The sequence below is a fragment of the Astatotilapia calliptera genome, chromosome 5, assembly GCF_964374335.1.
Source record: "Astatotilapia calliptera chromosome 5, fAstCal68.1, whole genome shotgun sequence".
Lineage (NCBI taxonomy): Eukaryota > Metazoa > Chordata > Actinopteri > Cichliformes > Cichlidae > Astatotilapia > Astatotilapia calliptera.
The window spans coordinates 39,633,242-39,661,120 of NC_137426.1; the positions used below are offsets into that span (position 1 = coordinate 39,633,242).

Here is a 27,879-nt window from a genome sequence, read left to right on the forward strand (position 1 = left end):
TCCTTTTGGAGAGTTGGTACGTTAACTCTGATTTAGTGTTAAACACCAAATCTGTCTGGAGTTGATAATTTAACACTTGGTGTTAAGAGTTTATATATTAACTCTCAAAGAGTATTTTAGTTTAACTACGTAAGAGTTATCTTCTAATTCATCTAAAAAGCGGTAATTTTACTGTTCTGAACTTATAGAAATTTCCTTTGGAAATAAACATTTACTAAAAAGACGCAATGGTTTTTGAAAAACATTTATTCTGAACTGTGCACCACAATTTCAAAACATTTTCTGAAAGATGTAACAGTATACATGTTCTCACTTTCATTAGAATTTTGTTTATCAAAAGGTCTGACATGGTAAATGCAAATAACAGCATCTCATCACTTATTTCTTCAATACAATATGCATGTCCTTCATTCATCACTTTGTGGAACTTCAACGCACTTCTGCTCTCCCCCATATTCCATCTTCACAAGCATATCCTGTACGGAGATTGAATAAAAATTAGTTGACACTAATTAATGGCACAAATAATCCAGTAAACAATTGCAGCACAGTAAAAAAAAAAGGAATCCTCTTTGAGCCATTACTTGTGTAAAGTATTTTCCCAAAAGACAAAGACACAGGCAACAGGTAATACTGAACTAAATGTAAAACCTCAACCTTTTTCATTTTTACCTAAACCGTGTACACAAAACTCTGGAGGGATCTATGCTAACGTAGAACCCAGTCAGGACGCCTGCTACTGCTGTTTGCTCGTTTGTTTTTATGGGCGATCGTTTTCAGGCTTCAAGTAGCACCATTATACCAACATTTCACATTCTACACATTGTTTTAGGTGTATTTGACCAAAGGTTTGACTGGAAATTCACATGCAAGCTTTTTTCAAGGCTGTGGTATTTGCCCGCAGACAATACCTTTCAGCTAGCTAAAACAGAATATTATGCTATCAGCGAGCAACATGGCTAATGCCTTTCACACAGCTTTGTCTCAACTCCAAAGAGCCACAGAAGTAAAAGCTCATAATAATAATTGAAACAATCTTTGAAAAAATGACTTACCAAGCATGGCAAACAACTCAAATATGTAGAGCAAAATGTTCTGAAACGGCTTCACTTCAGCTTCGATTGGAGCCGTGCTGGGGGCGGAGTCTGTGAATTTACTCTGTTGGTGTCATAGCCCCTGTAGGAGTTCAGAGTTAAGAGGTCAAGAGTTAATGTTTCCATTGTAACACCTCCAGATTTGACAGAGAAACAATCATTTTTAACACTCGATTTTAACTACTATCATTTTACACCTCAGAGTTACATTAAAAGAATGTGACTCTACTTAGAGTAAAATTAACTCTACTTTTGCAAGGAGACTATTAACACCAAAAAATGTAACACTTTTGAATTTGCTGTGTAGGGATGTTTCATTTGATTTGATGGTACTTCAGTGGTGACCTGTCCTGGGTGTACCCCGCCTCTCGCCCTGTGGTGGGTGGGGTCGACTCCTCTCTGACTCTGGTTGGATGATAAAGGGATAATAAAAGAAATTAAAAATGCGCAGTAAGAGTAACGTATAGTTGCTCTGACTTTATATCTCCATGATATCAGCTGTTTGTGAGGCTGCAGCACATGAAAAATGAACTCTGCGTGTGTTTTTGTATTGAAGTACCCGTCAGATTTAGTTAGTCGTTGACTCTGTTCCGGATCCTTCTGGTCCTCGTTAAACCCGGGGTCAGTGTTTTCATTGTACTGCACTTGGTTGTGTTGAGCTACAGTTGAGATTTTTATGCAGGCACTGACAGAGATCCTCATCATGATTCAAAACTTAACAGGTTATTATCTCCACTTATTGACTCCAACTTGTGAAGAAAATAACACAAAACTATCATCAACTTCATATTTGGGTGGCAGAAACAGACTTCCACAGTCAGGTCGTGCAGTCTGCAGAAAACTGGAAGCACTCATCTTTGGCAAATCATTTTCCAAACTATAAAACAATAGAGACATAAAACTGTGGGCTCATGTTGCTGTCCACGCATTTTATTACAATAAATCTGGCTGGGCCATCTCTCCTTTCAAGTACAGCGACGACTGATAACTCCATTAACTTTTCCCTTATTATAACAGCCAGATCTCCCAGCGATACGACTGTAATCTCATTGAATACAGAATAAAAAGTATTATTTGGGTCACATTGCAGCAATAGTTCTGAATTTGACACATAGTCAGTAGTTTCAAAGAAAATGTAACCTGCGTGACCTCAAATGAAACTTCACAAGCTTTCGTGTTGATCGCTTTGAGAGACGGGGCCGGTCTGGGATCCTTTTGTGTGGTTTCAGCTCGTTTGCAGAGACACATTTGATTGTTTGATCCTGTTTCCACTGTTGAGATCCTGATGAAATTTTCTTCATAATGACCCGGCAGAGTCATTATGAAGCAAATTAGCTCGGCAATAGGAAGTTGAATTTTTCTTTCAGGGTTCAAACAGAAAACCACAAACACATTTAGACTGAGCTCAAACCAACAGAGGGCTTTGGTGAAGATGAAAAGATTTTCAAGCACCCGAGCACACCGTGTGAGTCTTTACAAAAATCAAAAGCAACCCTCTTGACCCTGGAGGTCCCTCAGTCCTCTAAAACAAAACCACGTTAATCACATTGTATTTCATGACAAGCTGTCAGAGGCATTAAAACCATGATATATCCACAGACTGTATATGAAAGATGGACACAATCACTGTGACATCACTCGCTGGGTTTGGTTTCTTCTTAGAGCACAAAATATGTGAGCAGTGCCGCTGCTGGTCTGCACTGTATGAATGTGCACTATTTACTAGAGATGGACGATCCGATAATACAACACGTTCTCACTCCCAACTCGTCAAACGTGTGACGCATGGTCAGGCTCCCTCTGCTGCACTTATGGACGCGCAGGGTACCCCTCTCGCGTCGGGAATTGACGTGAAGGGTCCTCCGATTGAAGAGATTGCCGCGGAAGTGCCTGCTGTCGGTATATTTAGACATTTTCCAAATCACATTGTAGTGACGTATACTGAACACAATAAATTATATAATGTAAACAACTACCTGAAAAACAGGTAGAACGATACTTTTGTATCGTTTATTGCATTTACGGAGGGAGTGATGTATGCTGGGTAATGGCACAGCTAGCTACTGGGTGACTTTATTCACCCGCTTCGGCTGTTATCAGTCCATACAATGGGCGTTATTAGCACAAATCAGTCCCATAGATATGGGCCATCTCCTGCTAGATTGTTCAGAAGGTTGTTCTCATCCATCCAGATGGAGGATCACTAACAGGAGCGTGGAAGACTCCAGAATCCACTCTGGCTGGAACCCGGTGGATATGCAGTGGGTACAGGTAAGACCATTTAAACGGACAGCATTTATAGAATGACTATTAAAAGTCAGCGAGTGTCAGTAATGTTAATGTGGTTATCTTAGTAATACACCGAGTGCTAATATAACAGCTTTAAGATGCATTTGTAGATGTTATTACGTGTTTTACCGTCTTTATGGTGCTAGCTTAAAGTTACGGTGTAAATGTTAGCTTATATTGGAGGAAAGCTGTTACTGTTTAAACGATGTTAGCACAGAAATATTAGCTTCTGTCATGACTGATGAAGTTACTAGTTAATAAAGTTTCCAGTAAAGTGTTTAATCGCAGCCACAGATTGACAGCAAATATCTCGATTAGCTTCAGTGCATCTATAATAAATATGTGCAAATTTCAGTGCTTCGTTTAAACTGTATGTGTCTGTATCATGGGATGGATACACCCTTAACAAAACAAAGAAAATATTACAAAACCAATTTTCCCCTCATGCTGTCGGACGCGCCTCGAGGAACCAGCTCCATTTAAAACATCACAGTCAGCTGTAAAGTGTCGTTTCAGTTTTTATACAACGTCAAAGAGCTTCATGTTTGAACAATCAGCTTATGAACAGGAATAAGATCTGCACGGTCTGGTTCTGGTTGGATGCAAACAAACAGCTGTGTGTTAATCCAGCAGCAGGACATGCTGGAGGATGGAGCTCAGCTGAAACGACCCATGAAGTCCTCACCGGCTCTCATGTTTACCATCAGGACCAATCCCTGCAACTGAAATATAATCTACTAAATATCTGAGTTGAGAAGGTTGTGTTAGCGTGTGGTGAGTGCAGGATGGGGAACTCCATCCTAGCGACAAATTTCATTTCCTTAAAAAGGCATCAAGAGAAGCTTTGAAGGTAAAATGAAGGTTTTAGTGTGAAACTGTTTTATCACAGCTGCAGGAAGCTGCAGATTTATGAATACAGAGAAGGATGTAGTTTCACATATTTCCAGACAAAGCCATAAATGCTTCTTAATCAATGCCAGTAATATACTGCTTCCTGCTTTTAAGCTTGGGCGAGCCGTAGATGCTGAAATATTGCACCATTCTTACAAATAAAGCAAACAAATGAAGAAATGTATTTCTATGATCTTACTCCATGGCCACGTTCATACATGTGAAAGTCTCCATCCTGTGTCCTTCACTTATCTTTATCCCAGGTGTGAATTGTTCACAGGACTTAAAAGAAGGACGTGTCTGTGGAAAAGGCTCCGGTCAACCTAAACTCCTCCCTCATCAGGACACAGAAGAGCCGCTGAGGCAGCGCCTTGGAGTACGCTGCTGGTCGCGGCACACAAGATCTCCCGGCCTGCTGGAGGAGGGAAGTCTGGTACTCTGCTGCTTCCCCCAGTTTGCTTCTTGTCAGATCCCAAGTCCTTATCGACGGGCCCCAGAAGGGCAGCCTAAAAGGGCAAAGGTCAAATGTTAGCAAACAGCAACTGATTCTGAAGAAATGTGCTGTGTGAGGTGGACACGTGGATATTCAGAAGTACTGTAACCGAGTCTCCCACAGAGACCTGATCCAGACTACAGCTCACAAACACAGCTCCTCTACTAACACCTCACTGCAGCTGCACGCTGCTGATCCTGTCTGTGATTAGAAATGATTTCAATAAAGTAAAACAGAGGCTCGTTTTCTATGAGCGTAAACAGGGATCTCTTTTTCAGTCTCAGTGTAACAAACATGTTTACTAGAGCAGGGCGATATGGCCAAAAATATTTATCACGATATATATTTGAAAATTTGCGATAACGATATAACTGACGATATAATTGATGCGAGACAAAATACAACTCCACAACATTACCAGCGCAAAAAGACAACCTTCCATTTATTTTCACTTAAACAAGAAGCTGTTTTTTATGTACATTAAAGCTTTATAAAAATGTAACAGTGCAAATGCAAATTCCTTGCTGAAAGTTTAACCAAAAGGCATTTCCAGTAGAAATGGGCTGACATATCCTGAGCATAACCATGTATAATATCCACTGAAGTTAAAAAGAGCTGCTTTGCAACATTAAACTGCAGTGTGCAGTACGTAGTTTTCGGTGCACGGGATTATAAGGCACATTAAGCGAAACAAAGCAGTCAGATAAATCAAACTTTATTAAACTCATTCTTCTTGCTTCCTCCACTTCTGTACCATTGATTCATTAATGTTGAATTCTCTGGCAGCTGCTCTATTCCCATGTTGTTGCAGTATATTAATGACTAACCTCGTATTGTGGATGGATTATCTCAGTTGTTCTCCTGACTGAAGTTTGGTCCGTTTACAGCATCCTGCCATGCGATTGTATTTGTCTCTAACCATCAGGAACCTTCACGTTAACTTTTATAAGTGGAAAAGTGTTAGTGTTCGTCCTCCAGCTTCACTGTTTATGTTATGCTAACATAGCTGTGTCGCTAGCGATCACGTAGCACATCATTATATACCAGCTAGCCCAACTTCAGTAACCCTACAAACGTCACTGCTGTTTAGTTTCCTGTCTTCATTTATGTTGGAAGTGATAGCAGAGCTGTACGTTTGATTTTTTTTCAGAAATCTCTCAGTCAGAACATGCTATATCATGCTTAGGTAACTAGCGAAACTAGCGAGCTAACTTCCGCTAGCTTCCTGCTAACTTCTAACTCCGTTAAATGTAATAACTTTTGTTTTCATGGATGCCTGGAAGTTAAACTTCATAGTTACACCTGGTAAAGCAGCAATGCTGATTGTTTTATTAAAGATGAAAGAATTTAGACAGTTTTTAACGCTCAGTGATGCTGCAGTGTTTGTTTGACCTGAACCATATGGAGTTTAGGACCCAGATTACTCCCAGATTTAAGAGCATCTTAGTCCGACAAATACGACAGTAACGACGGCCGCTTGCATGTTCTGCAAAAAAAATGTGCTTTGTTGTGTATCTGACGGACAAACACCAAACCAGTTCCACATCACTGAAGTTGCACCATTTTTACAAACCAATTCTGGTTCATCTGTTTCACTCAACAATCGGCCATGTGCGTATGAAAACAAAGGCACTGCGCATGCGCGTTTTACTCATATTCTATCGCGATATTTCATTTTCCTATCATTGCCTAACATTATACCAGTATTACCGTGAACGGTATAATATGGCCCAGCCCTAATGTTTACTGAATAAGTCTTTCAGTAAACATGTTTTTGTTAATTCAGTAAAATCTGCAAAGATGACTTGTACTGTTGGCAGCAACAAACAGAGACAACAGAGTGTGGGACAGACAGGAAGTCAGGACACGTCTATGTGCTTCACAGTGGGACTAGAACATGAACCACAGGCAGCAAGTGAAACGTGCAAACCTCCACGTCACCAAAAACACCCTGCAGGTCCCATCAGAGCAACGGCAGAGAAAACAGATGAAACATCTGTTAGAGAGAAAAACGCTTCACTGCTTTCTTACCTGTATGACACCAAAAGGGTTTTGTTTTTTTAATAATAAAGGCTTCATGTTTTACAGTTAAAGGTAAAGCTCATGCAAACATGCAGGCTTATTTGTCTGATCAATGCAAAAGTTCAAACATGTCTCTTTCAAGCCTCATTATCAGCTGAGATCATAGTAAAGAACAGACAGGATCCTGATCCATCTGTTCTTTATATAATTACTGTTTTTACTGTAATGTAGAATATCATGGACATAATACACAGACTGCAGCCTAAATACTGCTAAAAACAGCCCTTTTTATTTTTAAGGTTTTACGTATTAACCTTTTATTATAAAAGTCACCTGATCCTTAGCAGGTGTGTATACAGAAATACACCAGGTCATTATTTAAGCAAAGCGAAGCCAAACTGCTCCTGTGTGACAGATGAAGTCCACCTTTAAACAGCATTTAGATGCTGCTAATGACGATTAGTGGCAGCACTGGTCTGTGGGCTGGGGACACTTTTCACAGCGCCATCATGTGGATCAAACTGTATTCTGGGTCAAACCTGATGTTTTATCATTTACACTGAACAAAAATATAAACGCAACACTTTTGTTATTCTTACTTCCATTAGTGTTAACATGCTGCACAGGTCATGAAGAAGATTGTTTTAATTTTCATTGTAAGTGGGCTAAAGCAGTTAATTAAAAGTAGTCTAACATAAATGTAAATGCTGTAATTTGATTATTTTAATAAACATGTAACTTGGATGCTGGCGTGACCACAGTGCACACGTCTGCTGTTACTCACAGTGGTCCAAGGGACGCTCAGGGAGTTTGTGTGTTCGCTCAGACACATGAAACATTACAGGGAACATTGCTCGCAAACACTGTTCACAAATCTGTCTAAATGTGTGTTAGTGAGAACTTCTCATTAGCTGAGATAATCCATCCCACCTCACAGGTGTGGCATGTCAAGGTGCTGATTAGACAGCATGAATATTGCACAGGTGTGTCTGAGACTGCCCACAATAAAAGGCCACTCTGAAATATGCCGTACATGTGTAGCACAATGACACACATGTCGCAAAACCAGTCAGGATCCGGTTCAGCTCATGGAAACAAAAGTGTTGTGTTTATATTTGTGTTCAGTGTAACAAATACTGAGACGTGTAATAATGTCGTGTGTTGTTCATCTCAGGACGCTGCAGAGAACCAGATTATTTTTATTATCCTGTTTGTCTGTTATGTGAACCTTTAGAGAGGATGTACCTTATAATGACTGAGTGTGTTTATCGCACTATGTTAAATGTAACTGTGAGCGACACGAGGCTTACTGCTCATGGTTACCTCATCAGTGGTGAAGTCAGCCAGCCTGATGCAAGAAACAGGAAGAAGAAAAGGATGAAAGAGCAACACACAGATGAAAAACAAAAACAGACTTTCTAACCGACAGAGCTGAAATCTGAACATGTCACCAGCTGCAGGAGGCAACGCTCTGAACCACGTCGTTCCTCCTCCAGATGGAGCTTTCACTGCCTATAGTCTCTTGACATACAATGGTTGGATTCTCCTATGATACTGTATCAGCTGAGCCTCAAATTCTTATGATCTCGAGCTTCTTCAGTCTCAGTGAATCCTTAGTTGGCTCAGATGCATCATCTGGTGTTTGAGTGTAACAAGGTGGTTGTAACACAAAAGGAGTGTAAACAGGTGAGTGTGGTTTGTAGTGTAAACTAAAGCAGCGTGTCTAACCAACCACATCTCCAGGGCTGAATCAGGTGACCACGAGCCATCGCTCCACAGCTGCTGAGGGAGCTACAACCCTCATTCAGCCTTTCACAGACATACGGCAATGAACTGTATGAACAATAAACTTTATTCATACACACAAATCCCTTTAAGGTTGTGTCAGCGAGGGCAAACGTGCCACATCAAATACATGGAGCTACAAGCTGTGGTGACCCACTGTCAGTAAGGGAGCTTTATTACACACACACAGCATCACAACAACAGTTACCTCAAGCTGCTTCTATGTTATAAGGCAAAGACCCTGCAGTTACACAGGAAACATTAGGTGACCGTCTGTGAGCGACAGTGGGAACCAAAGCCTCTAACAAACATCCATCGATAGATGAGGGGCAGACGGACTGAATGCAGAGAGGTCTACTAACACATGTTGAGTGAAGAAGAAACACCCAGTGCATTATGGGGAACTTAGACCTATAACTTAGACCTGTGCGCCTTAGCATATGCTACTTCCAGGGCATAGCGCTTAGTTTCCGGTGTGATATTCGCTCCTTGTTCACGGTCGGGTTTTTCAACCAAATGGACGAATCCAGTGGCGATTTACATTTCTCGAGATGTCGAATGTATCTGTAGATGATGTTGATCGACTTGTCGATATTTTTTCCCCCCGCGCCTCAGAGAGAGACAGGATTCAAATTTTATACTTCTCAGTATTTGTATACAGCGCTCCCTCGTTTATCGCGGGAGTTACGTTCTAAAAATAAAATGCGATTGGTGAAATCTGAAGTAGCCAACTTTATTTTTTACAATTATTATAGATGTTTTAAGGTAAAACCCCTCACTACACACTTTATACACTCAGACAGACATGAACATTTTCACACGTTTCTCTCTTGTTTAAGCTCTCAAAGTTCAAACCTTCGTAGACAAATAAGTCCAGTATTACAGAAACCAAAGATCAAACCGTGTTTTCAGGTCCAGCACATGAGAACAGAGCAGCTGAGAGATAATTCAACATCAATGAATCATTAATGAATCAATGAATCAGCGATTCTGTACTGTACAGGAGAGACGGCACGGAGGAGATCAACAATAGTCTGCAGCCAATCAGGACGCAGAACACAAAGCGCTGTGCGCAAAAAAAAAAAAGCATGCAAACTTGCACAAAAAAAATGTACGAAACAGCGAGGCCGCGTTATAGCGAGGGACCGCGGTAATTTTGAAGGTACGTCACAACATACCCTTCGTAAATACTCATGCATAGAGACCCTTACCACGGTTTGTTGACATGCTGTGTAGGTGTGTACTTGACTAGCAGGGAAACCTTTGACTATTGTTCACCTGTAGTTTGAATGCTGAACATCTGCCTGTTTAAATCATAAGAACTGTCACTATACATGTAAATTAATCAGAATGTTTTTTTTTGTATGTAATTTGTATAGTATTTTTTTCTCTCTTATTTCTTTTCTAAATGTACTTGTATATTGTTCACATGTTGAAATAAATTACCAATCAATCAATCAATACAGAGATGTGCTTCTGATTCTGTAATGCAGTTCTGCTTGTGTTGAGTGATGTAAACCACCAATCGATCTGCACGCTTCAAACCTCAAAACTGATCATTTGATTTTTTTTATGACACAGCAGTGGTGAGTGTTCCCACCTTCTGCTCTTTGTAACTTAACGCCATCTTTCTGTTTTCATATTTTGGACATGATTTTGGAGTCCATCTTTGCAGCAGCAATTGACCGCAAAGTAAAGCTACCGGAAATGTACAACCCTGCATCCGATCTTAAAACAGGAAGTTAGCATTTTCTCGTGCACAGGGTCTATTGCAGACTAATTAAGGTTGCTGATCCAACCCTAACTATGTGCTTTATCAAAGAGGAAAGTTTTGTCTGTCACCTGAATCCAAACTGGAAGCTGGTTCCACAGAAGAGGGGCCTGAAAACTGAAGGCTCTGCCTCCCATTGTACTTTTAAATACTCTAGGAACAACAAGTAGGCCTGCAGAGCGAGAGCGAAGTGCTCTAATAGGGTGATATGGTACTACAAGGTCATTAAGATAAGATGGGGCCTGATTATTTAAGACCTTGTATGTGAGGAGCAGGATTTTGGATTCATGTTCCAGTTGATGCATCAGAGTCAATCTGGGATCCAGTGTGGAGCACATGGACACTTTTAAGGCTTAAAGAACAAACCGATGATTCGATTAGATACTCGGCTCCATCTCTGGAGTCACGGCCACCAAAGCTTTGTTTCTGCTAACACTGTAAACATATACAAATGCACATTAATAGTTGTTACTGCAGAAAGAGAAAAAGAAGCGTCAAAGACAGGAAGGAGATCTGCTCCACTGTGGAGAGAGCTGCACAACTTTTTTCCTGAAGAATTGTCACACAGTCAAACTGATAATTCTTCATTTTTCATTGATAGTTAAACAGACTGGTTCTTATAGCTCTGAACTAGAGATGGCACGATACCACTTTTTTATGTCCGATACCGATACCGATATCATAAATTTGGATATCTGCCGATACCGATATGAATCCAATATAGTGTTTTTTAATCAACAAAACTGTTTTTTAAATATCTTGCTGCATTTTGTATAAGTTCATACTCAAGTTTAAAACAACAACTACACTAAAGCTATTCTGTTATACCTGTATGCAAAAAAAAATATTTCATAGTACAGCAATACTGATCAATCTAATAAACTTAAACCTACACCATCCTCCCTATTCTGGTATTTTAAAGAGTACTTAGCATAAATATTAAGCAACCTAACTAATAGGGTTCCAACTCCCAGCAACAACAAAAATAAATAAATAAAAAATAGGGAACCACCCCTCACGCTCCACCTCATGATGCTTAATCGACGTAATCAACCTTAATTTGATGCAGTGTGAAAAAAAAATGCACAGAAATCAATTATTTTTCAAGAAATATTAAATAGATTCAACATCTTTCTTCAACAAAATTGCAGACTGCACAGATGGTACCTTCCCAAAGGAAAAAGTAGTATAGCTTACTAGGGTATATATATTAGACTTAATAGTTACTATATACAGTAATGGACTTCTATTCATTTTGCATCAAATTAAAACTTTGGCTGTCAGATAATTATTTATTAAAAACTAGACATTTTAAATGAGAATAAGAAAGAAAAGTATGTCTTTGTGCCCCCTTTTCCCTGTTCATGCCCTATCGGCCCCCCTGGCTAAACTTTGCTAGATCCGCCCCTGCACAGTTACCAGCGTCAGCTACATAGAAAAAGATCCTCGAGTAGAAAGTAATATTAAATTCATTCTAACAACAGCTGATCAAGCTTAAACGTGCTGCTGTTGTTCAGCCGCTGGTTTCCTCTTTCTGGTGCAAAGTGGGCCAAAAGCAAACTAGAGACAGGGACTCGCGACAGAAAAGCCGATCAGCTGATCGTTAAGCAGTTTCATGATTGAAGTAGCAGCAAGAAGAGGCAGTCGCTTGTTAAGCTTAACGCAGGAATGCTTTACAAACATTCAGAGATGGACTTACACACTTGCTTTACTTCTCTCGGGATAACTTTGTCGGAGATGAAATGCCGGGTTGCTAGCGAAGCTCCACATGCTATCCAGACCACCGACAGGTCCCGCATGCCACAGCCGCTCTATCACGTGATGCATACTGCTCCGACGTGCTAACCTGAGGTGAGTTACGGTGTGTTGCAAGTTTTGTGAGGTGCTTTCGTGATATTTAATGGATCGGATTACATTTTTTATTTTTCTCCGATATCGGATCCAGTAATTTAGGTCAGTATCGGACCGATACCGATACGTAATATCGGATCGGTCCATCTCTACTCTGAACGTGCTTCACAGCACAGCAGCAGCAATTGTGTGTTTCAGGAAGAAACAACGTTACAATAGAGCAGACTCTCCTGACACTGACAGAAAACACCGCATCTTTACATCAGTGCTGACCACGTCCTTCCAGTTTCATCTACATGAAGTATATACACTCAACAAAAATATAAACGCAACACCTTTGTTACTGCTCCCATTCCCCATGGGATGGACGTAGAGACCTAAAATTCATTCCAGATACACAATATAACCATCCCTCCCAAACAGTGGTCACAAATCAGTCCAAACGTGTGGTAGTGGGCACATCTGCTATATTGAGATAATCCATCCCACCTCACAGGTGTGCCACATCAGGATGCTGATCTGACATCATGAGTAGTGCACAGGTGTGCCTCAGACTGCCCACAACAAAATAAAACAGCGCTGACTTCATGTCTTGTTCTAGGACCGGGACACCGACCTATTCTTGATGCTGATATTGAATAAGTGGTTGACTGGTGTGTGTGTGTACCTCTAAAGATGTCTCTATAGATGACAAATACATGACTGTATACATGAAACTGACAGCAAGACGTGGGAAGGACACGGAGGCAGAGTGAGAGTTACCCTCTGAGCACTGATGAAGAGTCCGTGGATTATACTGCCAGCCAGGCCCTGGCCTGCTCCTGTCACTACCACCTCTGGTTCCTCCAGCAGGGAGCTCACAAACCTAGAGACAACACACAATGTGGAAAATGTTACAATATTCCCACAAAACAAAACACTTAAATAAGAACATGTAAAACCTGAAGACACCAAAACTATCAAATAAGACCATCAACATGAGCGAGAAAGAAACGTGTGAACTGACTGTGATCCTTCAGACGCCGTCTTTGTGAAACAGATTCATCGTGACAACCTGTTACTGACTAACTATCTATAGTGACGGTGAAGACGGTTACATGTTACCAACAGCACAAACAAAGCTGTCAGTGAGCGCAGCTCAAACTCTGCGACTCACTTCTTCAGTTCATCAGCAGCCTCTCCGCTGTCGTCCTCAGGAACGGAGAACTTGGCCTTGAGCGAGCGAGCTTGAGTGATGACTGTCTCCATGCTCAGCAGCTGGTTAATGAAATCCTGCACACAGGACAAGAACAACTGTCTGCTCAATCCTGACAGCATGAGACCCCAAGACTGTCACATTTATACACATACGTGGTTTTTCCTACGTGGAACGTTATAGGCTGAGTCTCGGGGTGTAAAAGGCGTGTTTGGAGTCACAGTGGATACATGGCATACTTAAATGTACTTTGAGAAAGCCAAGAATGCTTTCACACAACAAGACTGTCCAGTCAAGCCGAACTAACATGGTGGGGTTTAGCTGTGCAGCTGTACAGTGTTATTCAAAGAAAAGGGGCTGTATGGATACTGAGTGCTAGTGAGAAGAACATTTTTATATGTGAAGAAGTGATGATTGTTCTCAGACTTTAGGACAGTATTAAAGCATATGTTTAATGCACCTAACGTGTGATCAAACTCAATAATAACAATCTCAGTCTCTGTTTTCGATCACTGATAAACACATCCGATATCAGCAGAGTATAAAAGCTTTGAGCCCAGGTGGGAACAGCCGAAGGAATTACCTAGGTTTAGAAAAAAGTTAGCCATCACTGAGGAAGCACTGGAGTTTGTTACTCCAGCTCCCACTACAATCCCACTGCACCACACCCCTGTTTTCATGGTTCAACCATCAATGGCCATAATAATTATCAGCCAAGTTCTCAGCCATGGTGCACACTGTCCAGTCTACGTACACCTCATGTACAGCACATACTCAACTACAACAAAAACACAGTTAACAATCAATCAATAATGTATTTAAAAACAAAACTTTTTTGGGTGAATCTAATGATACTTTCTTTTAAACTGAATTATTTGTGGAAAGTCCGGTCGAGTTTTCACTGACCTCTAACTTCTTGTAGTCCTGGTTGGGGGACTGCAGGAGCTTGCTCGCTTGAACTGTAGCTTGCTGAATGGTTTTTTGCACTGATGGAATATCTTCAGCAGACTCTGAAAGAGAAGAAATGACAGTGTTTCCAGAGTGACAGAAAGCTGTGATTAAAAGAAAGACCTGCCACGTTTGTAACCTCAATTACTGTTAACATGAGAAAAAGCCTAAAATCGAGTAAACCTGCAAACTATTATCTTACTAATACAGATCCTTTTGAAATAAACAAAACCTTCACAACATTTTATAATAATCTTTACAGAGATTAAAACATATCCACAAAGTCTTGATGGATTATTATTGGAGTTAATTAATCCAGCTATTTCAGAGGATCACAGAACACATCTGCAAATAGAAACTAAGCCTTTTGTCCAGGAATATACCCACATGTGCTTTGGCACAAGGAAAAACTCCCTTTAAACAGGAAGAAGCCTTCAGCAGAGCCAGGCTCAGGGAGGGGCGGGGCCATCTACAATAACCAAGTACAATAACCTCAGTTTGATCTGAATTAAGAAGCAGAAAGTTAGCGGCCATCCAGGTCTTTATGTCTTTAAGACATTACTGCAGTTTAACTCATTGGTGTGTGTTATCTGGCTTCATGGACAGATAGAGCTGGGTGTCATCAGCATAGCAGTGTAAATGTATGCTATGTCTTCTAATGATGCTGCCTAAGGGAAGCATGTATAATGTAAACAGAATTGGTCCTAGCACTGAACCCTGTGGAACTCCATAACTAACCTCAGTGTGTGAAGAGGACTCTCCATTTACATGTACAAACTGGAGTCTGTTAGATAGATATGATACAAACCTTCACACATTCACGTGTTATCAGCACGGAGCGTCTCTGTCAACCTCTGGAAGTAAAGCTTTTAGTAAGTGTCATAAGATCAAAATACATTTTTTAAAGAAGTGAAACGAGGACATTATTGTTGCTATGTTTTGTATTTTGTAGTCCAGACTTAATCAGAATTAATTTGCATACAACCTGGATATGCACCAAAGCATTTCTGACCTGCTGAAACATTCTGGGATATTACAGAATAAATGAAAACTAGCTTTCTGGTTTAATTAGAGAAAAGGTCTGAGTATCACAGCAGGACGTTAGCTGATTGAGGTTTCTCCAAAGTACTAGAAAACTCTCCTCAGTGATGTCCTTACTAGTGTCTCTCATTGGCTGTCTCTAGACTCAGAACTGGTCTTAGCAGTATACCGTCAACTTAGAGACGATCCAGAAACTAAGACCTGTTATAATTATACGTGAACTCTCATTAGCTAAATTAATGGTTGCACTGCAGGTGTCAGGGAACAACAGCAACACGACTGAAAGATCTTTAGCTTCTTCTAAAAACCAATTCAAATTATGCCCTGCTCCAGATGTGACAGTCTGAAGACGAAATCTAGACTTTTCTGTATCCTGGAATAATTATCAATTTATTGTGTGTAGAATAAAATAAAGAGTGGGTTTTATCTGATTTCTGATCATTACTGGAGAAAACTTGACTGAAAGAAATTCATGCTGGGGAAACTTTCCAGGCTCCTTTCACAGTGAGGGTTGGGTAGCTAGTTAGAGTAAACAAACTAAATCACATTTACCTGCATTTTAACACCAGGGTCATGTTCTACCCATCATGCCTACGCAGCCCTGAAAATATCACGTGTCCATCTCTGATACTTATAAGAGCTCAAAACTGGCCCAAACCCTGATGGAGTCCAAGGGCCTGCAGTGCAGAACACATCTTGAGCCCAAATCTTGGGGCCTCTCCTCATCACCCACCGCTGCGCAGGTATGCTTCATCTTATCTTCTTTGGCTTGGAAACATATTTGGTGATGCTTCATCCTCTGCTTTGTGTTTGTGTGCGAGCCCCGTCAAAAGGCTGTGCATTATGCTGGCAGCGTCCAAGATTTCTACTTTTTTATTCATGCAGCTTCTGTTTTTTTTTCTCCATTAACATCTCGGGTTGCATTTCATTTTCTTAGTACTTATTTTAATATCTTTAGTTTTTTGTATTTCGGTCTTACTGTAATTTACCTGCTGTGGGCTTAGAGTTATTTTCCCTGATTTTATTTCATATAAACGTGTTTTTCAACCAAACGGTGAGGACTTACCTTCTTCCTTCAGAATAGTTGCATGAAGTATACAGGGCAGGAGGTGACGGGCCAGGTCTGCAGGTTTCTGCATCGCCATGTAGTGCAGAACCTAAAGACAAACCCCCAAAAAGTTTAGTTTGCCTGGCTTCTGTTTTCCTTTTGCTCTTTCAGATCAACAGAATATTTTTGCACAGCCAACAGGCTGCCTCTGAAGAAGACTCCAGATAAACGGTGACCTTTCTCTATGATGGTTATTCACAGAGGGACCAGTCATACCCAGATCTTTAAATCTGTCATAAGACTATCAGTGAGCATTATTTTTAACTTTCTCTTTTTGGATAAACAATGTCTTTAAAAGACAGGCAACATTTTCAGTGACGGTGCAAACTGGAGCTCCGAGCTCTGCTTTCATATGTGCAGGAAGAACATGCAAACGCTTGGCAGGGACCTGCCCGGGTCCAAATCCAGGACCCTCTTTGGGTGAGGAAACAACTAACCCCAGTTACTGTTTGTCCCTTTCCCATAAAGCCGACCGGATCATTAATAGAAGCTGGTTTAAAGTTGTTCTTCATTTAACACCATCACACCACAGAGAGCTGCTGTGTGTCAGTTAAACATCGTGTGTGACAGCATCAGATCCTTTTTCATCAACATGTGAAAATGCTTCAACATGTCTGTGAGCACAGATCTGTGTTAAACTGACTTCTTCAACATACATGAGCCAAAACGGTCCCATGGCAGAAGCTGATCCTGAAAATCAGCAGAAACATTCATGAAAACACTTTGTGATCCACTTAGTAAACACGTTTGGCTTAAAACACGCATGTGGCAAAATGAACGACCTGCTTCAGACCTTCTCGGCCTCCTTGGTGTCATCAAAAAGTATTTTTTGGCGTCGTGCAGGTGTGACCCTGGCAGTCTCCCAAGCCTCCACCCACATGTTGCCTGGGATCTTCATCCTGGGACTGAGTGTCCCCGTCACCATCGTGTTGCCCTTCTCATCAACCACTTCCTCTTCTACGTAATCCCGAGGTGAATACCAGCGCACAAAATCCTCCAGGACACAGCCGGGGTTGGCTGCCTGTGGACAGAGACACAAACTCGTACTTTAAATGAAGTAATGTGTAAATATATTCACTGACACCTCATACTGGCACTGACGACTCGAGCAGGGCCCACTCACGACACCACTGCATTCATGGACCCAAGCACACCAGGCTGTCACTGAACATAAAATGTCATTTAGGCATCAAAACGATTTCCTTCTGTTCAGGACTGGAAGTAAATACGTGTGATCTGGCAACAAAAATGTTTTACTTTTTTGTGTAAGAGTAAATCTGAAAATCTATGAATAACAAATCAATTGTATTTTAGTATTAAAACCAGTTCAGACTGAATAAAGAGCTCGTCCACACTGGATCAGAAACAGAGACATGGTGGGAATAACCAACACTGTAGATTCAGGGCAGCTGCAGCATGACTTACACTGTGTGCTGGTCATTATCACTGCATTACTGCCTCAGATCTGCAGGTCTCTGCAAAGACAAGGTTCAAATAACCTCTGAAGATGATTTATAAAACTGCAATGAGCTGTTTGAAAACTGACGACCACGTGATCGTCTGGTGATCAGAGGTTTCTGCACTCACGTAGCTTCTCCCAGCATGACTGCATCCATCATGCCACACGTGTCAGTGACAGAGTCACAGCTTTCCACAGCGTAGGCTGATCAACAGTCCTCTTATTCCACACTAGTTTACTTGTAAAAGCCTACATGACATTTTTTATTAATTCATTAATATCCCATTCATTAACTGCACAGAGAAGACGGTTCCTGAAAATGAAACATGATGCACAGATATCAGACTCAGTCAGCTTCAGCTGAGCTTAATGACATTTCTGTGAACCACTTATATGAGATCTGCTTTCATGGTTTTGTCACACAAAGGCCGCCTCTGTACTGTTACAACCGCTTTCTTTTAGTTCTAATTATTAACTGCACGTCTTTGAACATGGAGCGAGTGGGGTTGGGTTAACTCTGACTCTAAACTGCCCACAGGTGTGAATGAGAGCATAAATCAGAGGTGTCCAACTCCAGGCCTCGAGGGCCGGTGTCCTGCAGGTTTTAGATGCGTCCTTGATCCAACACAGCTGATTTAAATGGCTAAATGACCTCCTCAACGTGTCTTGGGTTAGGGCTATCCTTTGTTGCTAGTTAGCCTGACCTGTATCCCCAATGTTAAGTTTGTACATTGTATCTATGGTCGATTAGGTCATCTCAGTTGCAGGCAACCAACAAATAAAGCTTATCCTTATCGTGGAAGTTCTCCAGAGGCTGAACTAACCATCTGATTCAGGTGTGTTGACACAGGGTGAGATCTGCAGGACGCCGGCCCTCGAGGCCTGGAGTTGCCCACCCCTGGGTTAAATGTTTGTCTGTCTCTCTGTGTTCGCCCTGCAACTGGCGACCTGTCCAGGGTGAACCCCGCCTCTCGCCCTATGGTATGGGATAGGCTCCACCCCGTGTGACCCCGACTATTATTTTCAACATGCTGTATTTGGAATAAATAACAGCATATGATGTGTTTGCACAGTGAGGCAGTGACTCTGACCTGTGTGACGGGAACATAGAGAGGCTCTGCAGAGTTGAGCAGAGTCATGTTGTTGTGGGGGTGCAGCCTGCCCTCAGCTCTGCCCTCAGCTTGTGTCGCCTCAGTCTCGCCCTGGTCACTCAGGCACTCGAAGAATTCCTCCTCGCTGTCACTCCACGAGTCCCAGGATTTTCCTTGAGACATCTCTCTTGTTGAACTGGAAGCACTGGTAGCACACTCTGGTCCTTGGCGGCTCTTCTGGCAGGCACCTGAGACCCTGTGTTCCTTTTCTTTCCCCTCGGGTACCTTGTGAGATTCATCTCTGGCCTTCTTCCTTTCGATACAACAATTCAGCATCTGTCCAGGAACAAAAACTCTTTTCACACATGGAAACATAACACTGCTACTTGTGTTCAACAGACAACACGACATAAACAGGTGTTTGGGAGTTTGAAGATGCTGTATCACACTGAGCATCAGCTCTCAGAATTCATTTTTCTCTTTATCACCTAAACATCGTTCCAATTATCAAAGTTAACACAACACTTTTGATAAACCACTGGAATTAAAGTTGCAAGTCTACAAATGTGCATGATGTTGTTTTTTGTCTTTTAAATCGTTCGATTAGTCCTTGCACTTTGTGCACTGTGTGGCTACCTGGAACTTCTGATGCAAAAGACAACAGCGAAGATCAGGAGCTCCACCTGCCAGCCTGCAGATTAGGAAGCACAGAGATGGATATGAGTGAACACCAGTGTGTTAACAGAGAAACAAATACTGCTTAAACAATTTCAAGCAAAGTTTTAGTTAGAGCACGGCACAAACACTGCAGGGGCTTTTGTGCCTGGTATTATGTACTTGGATTTTTACATTTTGGTCATTTGTCTGTTATTAGAGACGGACGGAGATCCAACATGACTGACAACAAGACCAAAGCCTGATTCTAAAGTGTCGGCTCAGCTGGACAAAGTACAGACATCCAGCATTTGACTTTATTTATATGGCACAGGATAAGAACCACAGAGTGCTTCACAATAATATGAAACAGCACAAATCTAGTTCAAAGCCAGGCTAAATAAATGAGTCTCAAGCTGCTGTTTATAAAAATAAATGCAATCAAAGCAACATAATGATGGAGGCAAAGCACTCCACAGCCTGGGGGCCCCCACTCTGACAGATCCATCTCCTCTGGTCTCAAAATGTGTTTCTGTCTTCTGTCTGTGTCCAAGTCAACAGTCTAACGAGGTCCCACAAATGTCTGCAAATAGGTTCTGCTCTTCCACGAAGTCCTTTGAGATCCCGACTGAAATCGGCTGGTGCCAATATCTGCTGAGTGTTGGCCACGAATAAAGCAGCAATAACAGAGTTCAACGAGAACAACAACTTTTCATTATCAGTTATTCTTCACTCTCTCCACAGCTGATGGACCAACAGCAGCACACAGAGGACAGTGGTACCAGATACTTTGTATGCCGTCACCATCTGACAGAGGAGCTCCAGGGCTGAAAATATATCCTCAACCTCAGGTTCAACTAACGAACTGACCCAGTCACAGACTTCCAGGGAGGCTTTGGAGTATCATTCCCAAGTTCAAGCTCAGCCCCTAGTCCCACTTCTTAGAAAGGGAAACCGCTACTGTAGTCTGCTTATTCCGAGGTGGGAAACCAGGACAGTCCAACAACATCCACAGACTCAGTGGGACTCGCACCTCCAGCCCAGGAGTCCTGCCACCAAAGAGTCATGTAACTCGTCACAGACCTCGCCAATTAATATCAAATCAAATATCAGCTGGTTCAGTCCCAACTGATGGTCTCATTATTCAGGTTTCACACAAGAAACGTCTCATGATGGGTAAAAACAACGAGCTCTCTCAAGACTTTTGCAAAACATGCTGGTGGCAGTGGTCACAGTAGAACTACTGAAGGTTCCAGCGCACTTTTGGTAAAGTGGAAAGAATATTATTTCACCATAAATGGGCCACGACCAGGTGCTTCCCACAAGATTTCACACAGACCAGTGAAAAGAATTATCAGAAGAGTCAAGGCCCAGTTATGAAGAGCCACAGAAAGGCCTGGAATCAGCAGGTACGACTGTTTCAAAGAAAACAATATGTGCGCAAGAGCCACAGAAAAAAAGAGAAGCGTGAAGTGTGTTTAAAGTTTGCTGAACAAGTCTGTGAAACGCTGGCAGAATATTATCATCTGCATTCATAAAGTATCCACAGGCGTCTTTGCCTGCTCTCCTGTACACTCATGAGTTCACACCTACCTGCCCCTCTAACACCATCGTTACATTTGCTGATGATGCGACAATCATCAGCGGAGAAGACGGCGAACAGGCAGGAGGTTAAAAACCTGACAGGCTGCTGCAATGAACACAACCGTCTGCTCAGCGCCATCAAAACTAAGGAGATGTGACCTCAGCAGAGGGAAACACGTTCCTCTCCACATCAAGCAGACTGTGTTCAGCGAGTGTCCTCGTTCCTGGGGACTCACGTAGCTGAGGACCTCTCATGGTCCAAAGTCAAAGACTCCACCTCAGGATGCTGAGGAGGAGGAGGAACCATCTGGAGAAGAAAGTCTTGGTGGCTTTTTTACCACAGCACCATAGTGTGTCCCCACCTACTGCTAACAGCTTGGTATGCTAACTGCTCAGTGGGTCATTAAGACAGCACAGAAGAATAGTGCCTGTCCCTTTCCTTCCCTGGAGGACATGGTCAGCACTCGCTGTCTCAGGAGAGCCAATCAAATCTCATCTCATCCTGGACAGCACCTGTTCAAGAAACAGGACAGCCAGGCTAAGAAAACAGCTTTTCCCCTGGACCATCGATCACTGAACACTAAGCTCAGTGAACGGACCGAGTGAGCCTCCCTCCTACCTGAGACACTCCTGTGTAACATTCAGTATAATGTTCACTAATGCTGCCAAATGTAAGCTTACATCTAATACAAAACACCAGCATAACACGGGACAATTACACCCTCCCTCCATGGCTGCTGCCATCCAACCAGTGCAATACTCCCCTGGTTAAATGGTAAATGGACTGGTTCTTATATAGCGCTTTTCTACTCTTCTGAGCACTCAAAGCGCTTTACACAACTTGTGCATTCACCCATTCACACAAGCACATTTTTCTAGGTGCTTTCTAAGTAACATTCTCTCTCTCACACACGCACACTCCAATGAATGCATCGGCGAGCAATTTGGGGTTAGTATCTTGCCCAAGGATATTTGGCATGCAGACTGGGGGAAGCCAGGAATTGAACCACCAACCTTCCGATCAGTAGACGACCCGCTCTACCGCCTGAGCTGCAGCCACCCTATTTTATTGCTATTTTATTCAGTTTGACGAATGAATGATGAGTGTAAGCAGGTAAGAATGTATGTAAGCTCTGCTCCAGTGTAATGCATTGGTACAACAATACGCTTTAACTTTATAGTTTGGTCACTTAATTCAATTCAATAAAACTTTATTGATCCTGAAGGCTGACCCCAATGGAAATTGGGTTAAGGCTGCCGACCTTTGCCAGCGCCATCTTACCCTTCTGACCATACATACATGACACAAACATCACATGGGGAAGACAGGTCAGAGAGGCATAACAATGGAAAATGCACCACATGAGGAAAGATAAGGAGAAAAAAATAACTCCCCCCAGACTGAGCTCCAACAGGGAGATCAGTTTGAGAACAGAAAAAAAACACCTCTGCACATGAAAAAACTCTTAATACACGAAAGAAACACATGACAAGCAACAGGGATGGGTAAAGGGTGAGAGACAGCCAGTGTAGACAGTACATCCGGGCCTGCGTGCGCTGGTCTCCTTGATCCACCGTCAGCATCGGAGGGGAATAAGCGTCGAAGGCGTTTGGAGGGGGGAGGAGTGTACATCTGCATGTGTATATATATGTCTGTGTAAGCGTGTGCGTGTCCAGAGTTCAGCTGAGACAGTGTCCTCCTCCCTGCCAGGCTAAGTAAACAGTCTTCCAGCCAACCCAGGTGGCCTTGCATGGAGTGGGAAGAACAGTCTAAACACAGTCGTTATCAGGGAGTTGTTGTTCGGCTCCAGCCTTGAGCCCACGGCTGGGGCCGAAGGGGTATCCGCATAAGTGATGGAGGTTTTTACTTTAGTGCGAACAGCTCATATGAATTTCAAAGCTGTTCTAACACTCCGACACTGGTCTCTCAATCTCCCGTTGGAGAGCCGTGAGCTTCTCCATGATGTTATCAAACTTGCGCTCCGTGATGTTGTCATTCTTGTGCTCAGAGAGCCGATTCTGAGAACTCAAAGACACGACGTCGTAGTCTCACTCCAAGCGCTTTATTTGTTACGCCATTTTTCTCCACACCAACAACAACCCTTCGCGGGCAACAGTACTCTCGCAGTATAACAGAAAATAACAAGTTAACAACGACCGCAGTGAGCTTCTCCAAGATGTGATCCAATTTGCACTCAGAAGTCTTATTCTGAGTATTCACAGCAGCCGTAAGCTTCTCCAAGATCTTATCCATGCTGCACTCAATGAGCTCATTTTGAGAAACTCACGCCTCTTCCCATCGTTTGAATCCCAGCGGGCAGCCTTGTGGGGGTTTGAACAGCCGGTTCCGCTTTCTTAATTCTTCGATAAGTCAGGGCCAAGCCAGCTCCGATCAGCCAGAACCCTGTTATCATGGTTCCGAACAGGTAGATATCTTCAGCACTCAGGCTCACCCGAGCCCAGACTTCTCGTTGAGAAAGGGGTGTCAATTGCATTCAGGGACCAGTTGATCAAATCCATAATTCCTCTTTTAGGTTTTAGAGAACAGACTGTGAGAGAGTGTTCCAGGGAAAAGTAATACAAAAAACACGAGAGTAAACAAGGACACAAGAGGCTAAGCAGGGAAGCTAAGGGAGAGGAGAAAAGTGCGACTGCCTTTGTTAAGAGCAAAACTCTCTGAATGCTGTAAACACACCGTGTTTGGGTGGCTGCATCCCAAAAACACCACAGCAACACTGAAGTCTGGAGGTGGGAGCATGATGATTTTGATGTTCCCAAAAAAATGTGTGATTGCTTAGAAAAGTTATGCATAAAAACTTTATAACAAGCTGCAAAAGGGACTGAGCCATTAAATCTAACTCCAGGAAGGATGAATGGAGACATTGTTGATTAAAATCTGCTGCCATCTACCAGGATGATGAAGATGAAACAAGGATGGATGTTTCAGCAAGACCATGATCACAAACACAGCCAATGGAAACTGTTGGTTTCAGAGGAATCAAGTAAAGCTGCTGGAACGGCCCAGCCAATCACCTGAGCTGAATCTGTGGGAAGGATCCACGGAGCATTCGGGATTTATAGACTGTTTGTGTGGTGAGTGGGTCAAAGTCATGAGCAATGATGGGACTGGTTTCTCCATACAGAAGCTGCCATGAACTGTCATCACCAACATTTGTATAAAGTAATAAATAAATGTCTGTGTGTTTAATGTCCCTGTGTTACCGACATCTGGTGATAATTTCACATCAAAGCACCTTTAGAAATATATTTGCTTAGAGAACTGCTGACGTGTTCAATACTTATTTTACCTGCTATAAAATGAAAATGTTAATATGTGTGACATCTTTAAAATCAAAGCAGCACGAGCCTGTGAGGTACCCACCCACAAATAAGATGGTTATTTTCCCACCGGTAACGCAACTCAAGGACAAACTCCTGCCAGAGGTGTCCAACAGCCCGCAGCCCACCGTAGTAATAGTTGACCAGACACACACACAGAGCCAGACGGTAGGTCAGACTGTCACTGGGGGCTGACTTCAGCTGGTGGAAAAGGTTCTACAACGAGGGAAAAGACCAGCATGAAATCAAACAGCAGGACACCAAATTTAATACATTCTAATAAAAATCCTGACAAAGTACTGACAGCACTGAGCCTGTCTTCACTCTGAAACTTATATTGGACCTGACCTGAGTGTAACCTTGAGTGTGCGAGTGGTGAAGAGGCAAACATACATAATCAGAGGTTTTCTCTTGCTCCGATGTCCCACTGGAGTTGGACAGCTGAGTGTTATTCTTACAGTCAGACTTCTCCACAGCAGCATCTGGAAACAGATACTGAGAGACAAACACAAATAAATAAGTCTGTCATTTAGAAACTCTGTTGTTTTCTAGATGTTAGAAGAATTAAACAAGTGGAGCTCACGTAGTCATCACTTCATGATAAAACACAGGATGCTGATCGCTCAGTGGCAAAAGCAGGATGTGACCAGAAGTAGACAATAAAAATAAGAACGCTGTCTGATATCCTGTTTAAGATGACGCTCTTGTGCTTTACTGAGCTGCTGTCAGATGGGATCAATATCTGTGGCCAGCACTCTAAGACATAAATGCAATTACGGCTGTAGTTTTAAGATTCAAGGCTGTCTTAGCTCGAGCTCGAGCTGCTGAGTGTGACGGGCTCAACAGTGACCAGGAAGGAAAAACTGTTTGTGAAAAGAAGCAGAGGAGCCACATCAGTACGAGTCAAACTACCAGACGGAGGAAGTAGGAGGCCCACACAGAGAACAATGAGGAAAAAAAGACACTTTATTTGTCCTTGATTATGTTCTTTCTATCGGTAGCTTGATTACATCCGTCTTATCTGCTGCGTATCATTTGATGCATGAATTTTAGCCTCTTGGCTTAGAAATAGTTTCCTCTGTGCTGTTTGGACAAAAAACAAAGCCATAAAAAGTCTTCACACATCACACAACAATGTGTATGTTTGTAATGGATCCAAGTGTATTAGCAACCAGAAAAATACAACATTAAGGTCAGTGCACTTAATGCACTGACCTTAATGTTGTATGTAGCGGTGTGTTTGAAATCTGTACTGACTAGTAAAACCTCTGTGGTCTGCCCCAAAGCATCATGGTCTCCGTTCCTGAGTGTCCCACTGATCAGTTTAACTTACCCAGTAAACACTGAGGATTTTCAGCCGTCCTGACTCGAACTGACCAGTGAGGAGCTTGAAGAGGGTCGAGGTCACTGTTGGGTGATAAACAGAGTAAACAATAGAGGAGAGTTTCTGATACACTTTTAGTTAAAGGGTTTTTATAAGTAATGAGTCATGTTTGATTACATGTGACGTAGTCCTTCACCAGTAATCAAGATAATTACACATGTAAGCATTTCCTTATGTCACACTCAGTTTGTCCCTTCATGCACAAGCTTGTTAGACCTGTGCCAGCTCTGTTTGGGCCTTACAATCAAACCCATGTACGTTTACCCTTTTAATAAACTGCTCCACCCATTTCCTACTTTACGAGTGAAATATGAAGCAATGCAGTGTGTACACGGATGCAACACTCAGTGCTCAGCGCAGCGTTTTGTGTGCTATAGTGCAAGTGAACAGCTCACTCCCATCAAAGCTTTTCCATTGGATCGTTAACACAAACATCAAATGTCAGGAGGACATGCGCCTCAAACTGGAGTTGTCTTTCTAGCCCGGGTACTGCGTTATCCTTGTCTGTATACCGAGCTTCTTATTAATAATCAGCTCTGCACAGGAGCAGAAGCAGAGTCCAGCCTGTTGCTCTTACAGTATAATACTCATAATAAAAGTACAGTAAGCGTGGTTAGTCACTGAGCAGCCTGGTGCGTTTCTCTTGATTTCTTTAGTCAGGGTAAATTCATTCACCTGCACGGGTTAGCTAAACGAACTTTACAAAACAAGTTTCCCCTACAGCCGAGTGCTCACCTAAGGACCTAAGTTACGGATTAGCTTACACACACATTTAACTTACCGAAAAGAATACGGTGGGGCCTCAGGTCCTCCTGTCTGGTAGTCCAATTTACTGAAGAACACCTCAGGCTGTCACTTTGAAATAGCCGGTAATGTAAACCCTGGACCTCTCAGCATCTGCCATTCCCGAACAGACACATGCAAGTTTGTCCGTGACCGCAGCCGCGCTGTACATTTATTTCAGTTTCAATATTTTTTTCAGTTTCAATATTTTTTTCGGTTTCATTTCAAGGTGGCATCGTTCTGATCCCATACACACACAAATTGATTTACAAGTACAAAATATTTATGAGCACAATTTGAGCCCATATACTCTCTCTACCACAGCTGCCTTTGAACTTGCCTGGGCCAGGTCTGAGTCCAGCTTTGCTACTCCTGCCAGGTCACATGACACAGGGGTGTGCTCTGATGTCGGCAGGCAGGTCAGTGGAGCCCTCTGGTGGTGGATATATGGCAGTGAAACAGGAGGAGGCCTGAGAACAGACAGCAGGCTTAACTAGCAGGACAAAGTAGCATGTAGTACTTGAAGGAGTCATCACAGCCAATCAGCTCTCAGGAAAATGGAACATCACATAAATATTTCTCTTCTTTGATTTTCATCAATGTATTTCCTTTGATAGATTTTCCGTCAACACTTCTGCTTGATTAGAAGCTCATAGGCAGTTCCTGTCACTCTACAATAAAACAATGTAAAGGCTGCGCTCTCTGCCCTCCCTAATTTGACATATTTTGTTGTTTTGTGTGTGTGTTTGTCTGTGTGAAGTTTTGATGTGTATGTGAAAAACACAATTTTGAAAACACTGGAAAAAGACCTCAAGACATGTTTTCCTTTACTTTCTATGAAACAACAATTCCCACCAAGGCTTTTCAGTGTGAAATTTAGTGTATAGAAAATACCTGTGCCAGGTTGTCTCCATCTAGTGGTGAACATGGCCTCACCACTACATCAAGTGAGCTTTTCACTGTGCACAGTGACACAAAAGTCATTTAACAATTTTAAAAAAAGCAATGTTACAGATTCAGTAAGAACTGAAGTTTATCATAATCCTTCAAGTTTCACTCAGTAACAGCAGCTTTTTAATATTATTGACTATATTTTA

At 42.2% G+C, this 27,879-nt stretch overlaps 1 pseudogene across 1 annotated transcript; it reads right to left on the minus strand.

Annotated features, from left to right (window-relative positions):
- Positions 1 to 228: 228 nt before the first annotated feature.
- On the minus strand, positions 229 to 26,864 carry LOC113027201 (rab3 GTPase-activating protein catalytic subunit-like; annotated as a pseudogene). The gene is made up of 13 exons (XR_013909094.1): positions 26,781 to 26,864; positions 25,949 to 26,022; positions 25,009 to 25,110; positions 24,686 to 24,831; positions 19,675 to 19,729; positions 19,039 to 19,374; positions 17,282 to 17,509; positions 16,447 to 16,537; positions 14,298 to 14,401; positions 13,353 to 13,468; positions 12,959 to 13,061; positions 1,056 to 4,780; positions 229 to 476 (listed from the first exon to the last, which is right to left on the minus strand). The product of XR_013909094.1 is annotated as a rab3 GTPase-activating protein catalytic subunit-like (transcript).
- Between the last annotated feature and the right edge of the window lie 1,015 nt (positions 26,865 to 27,879).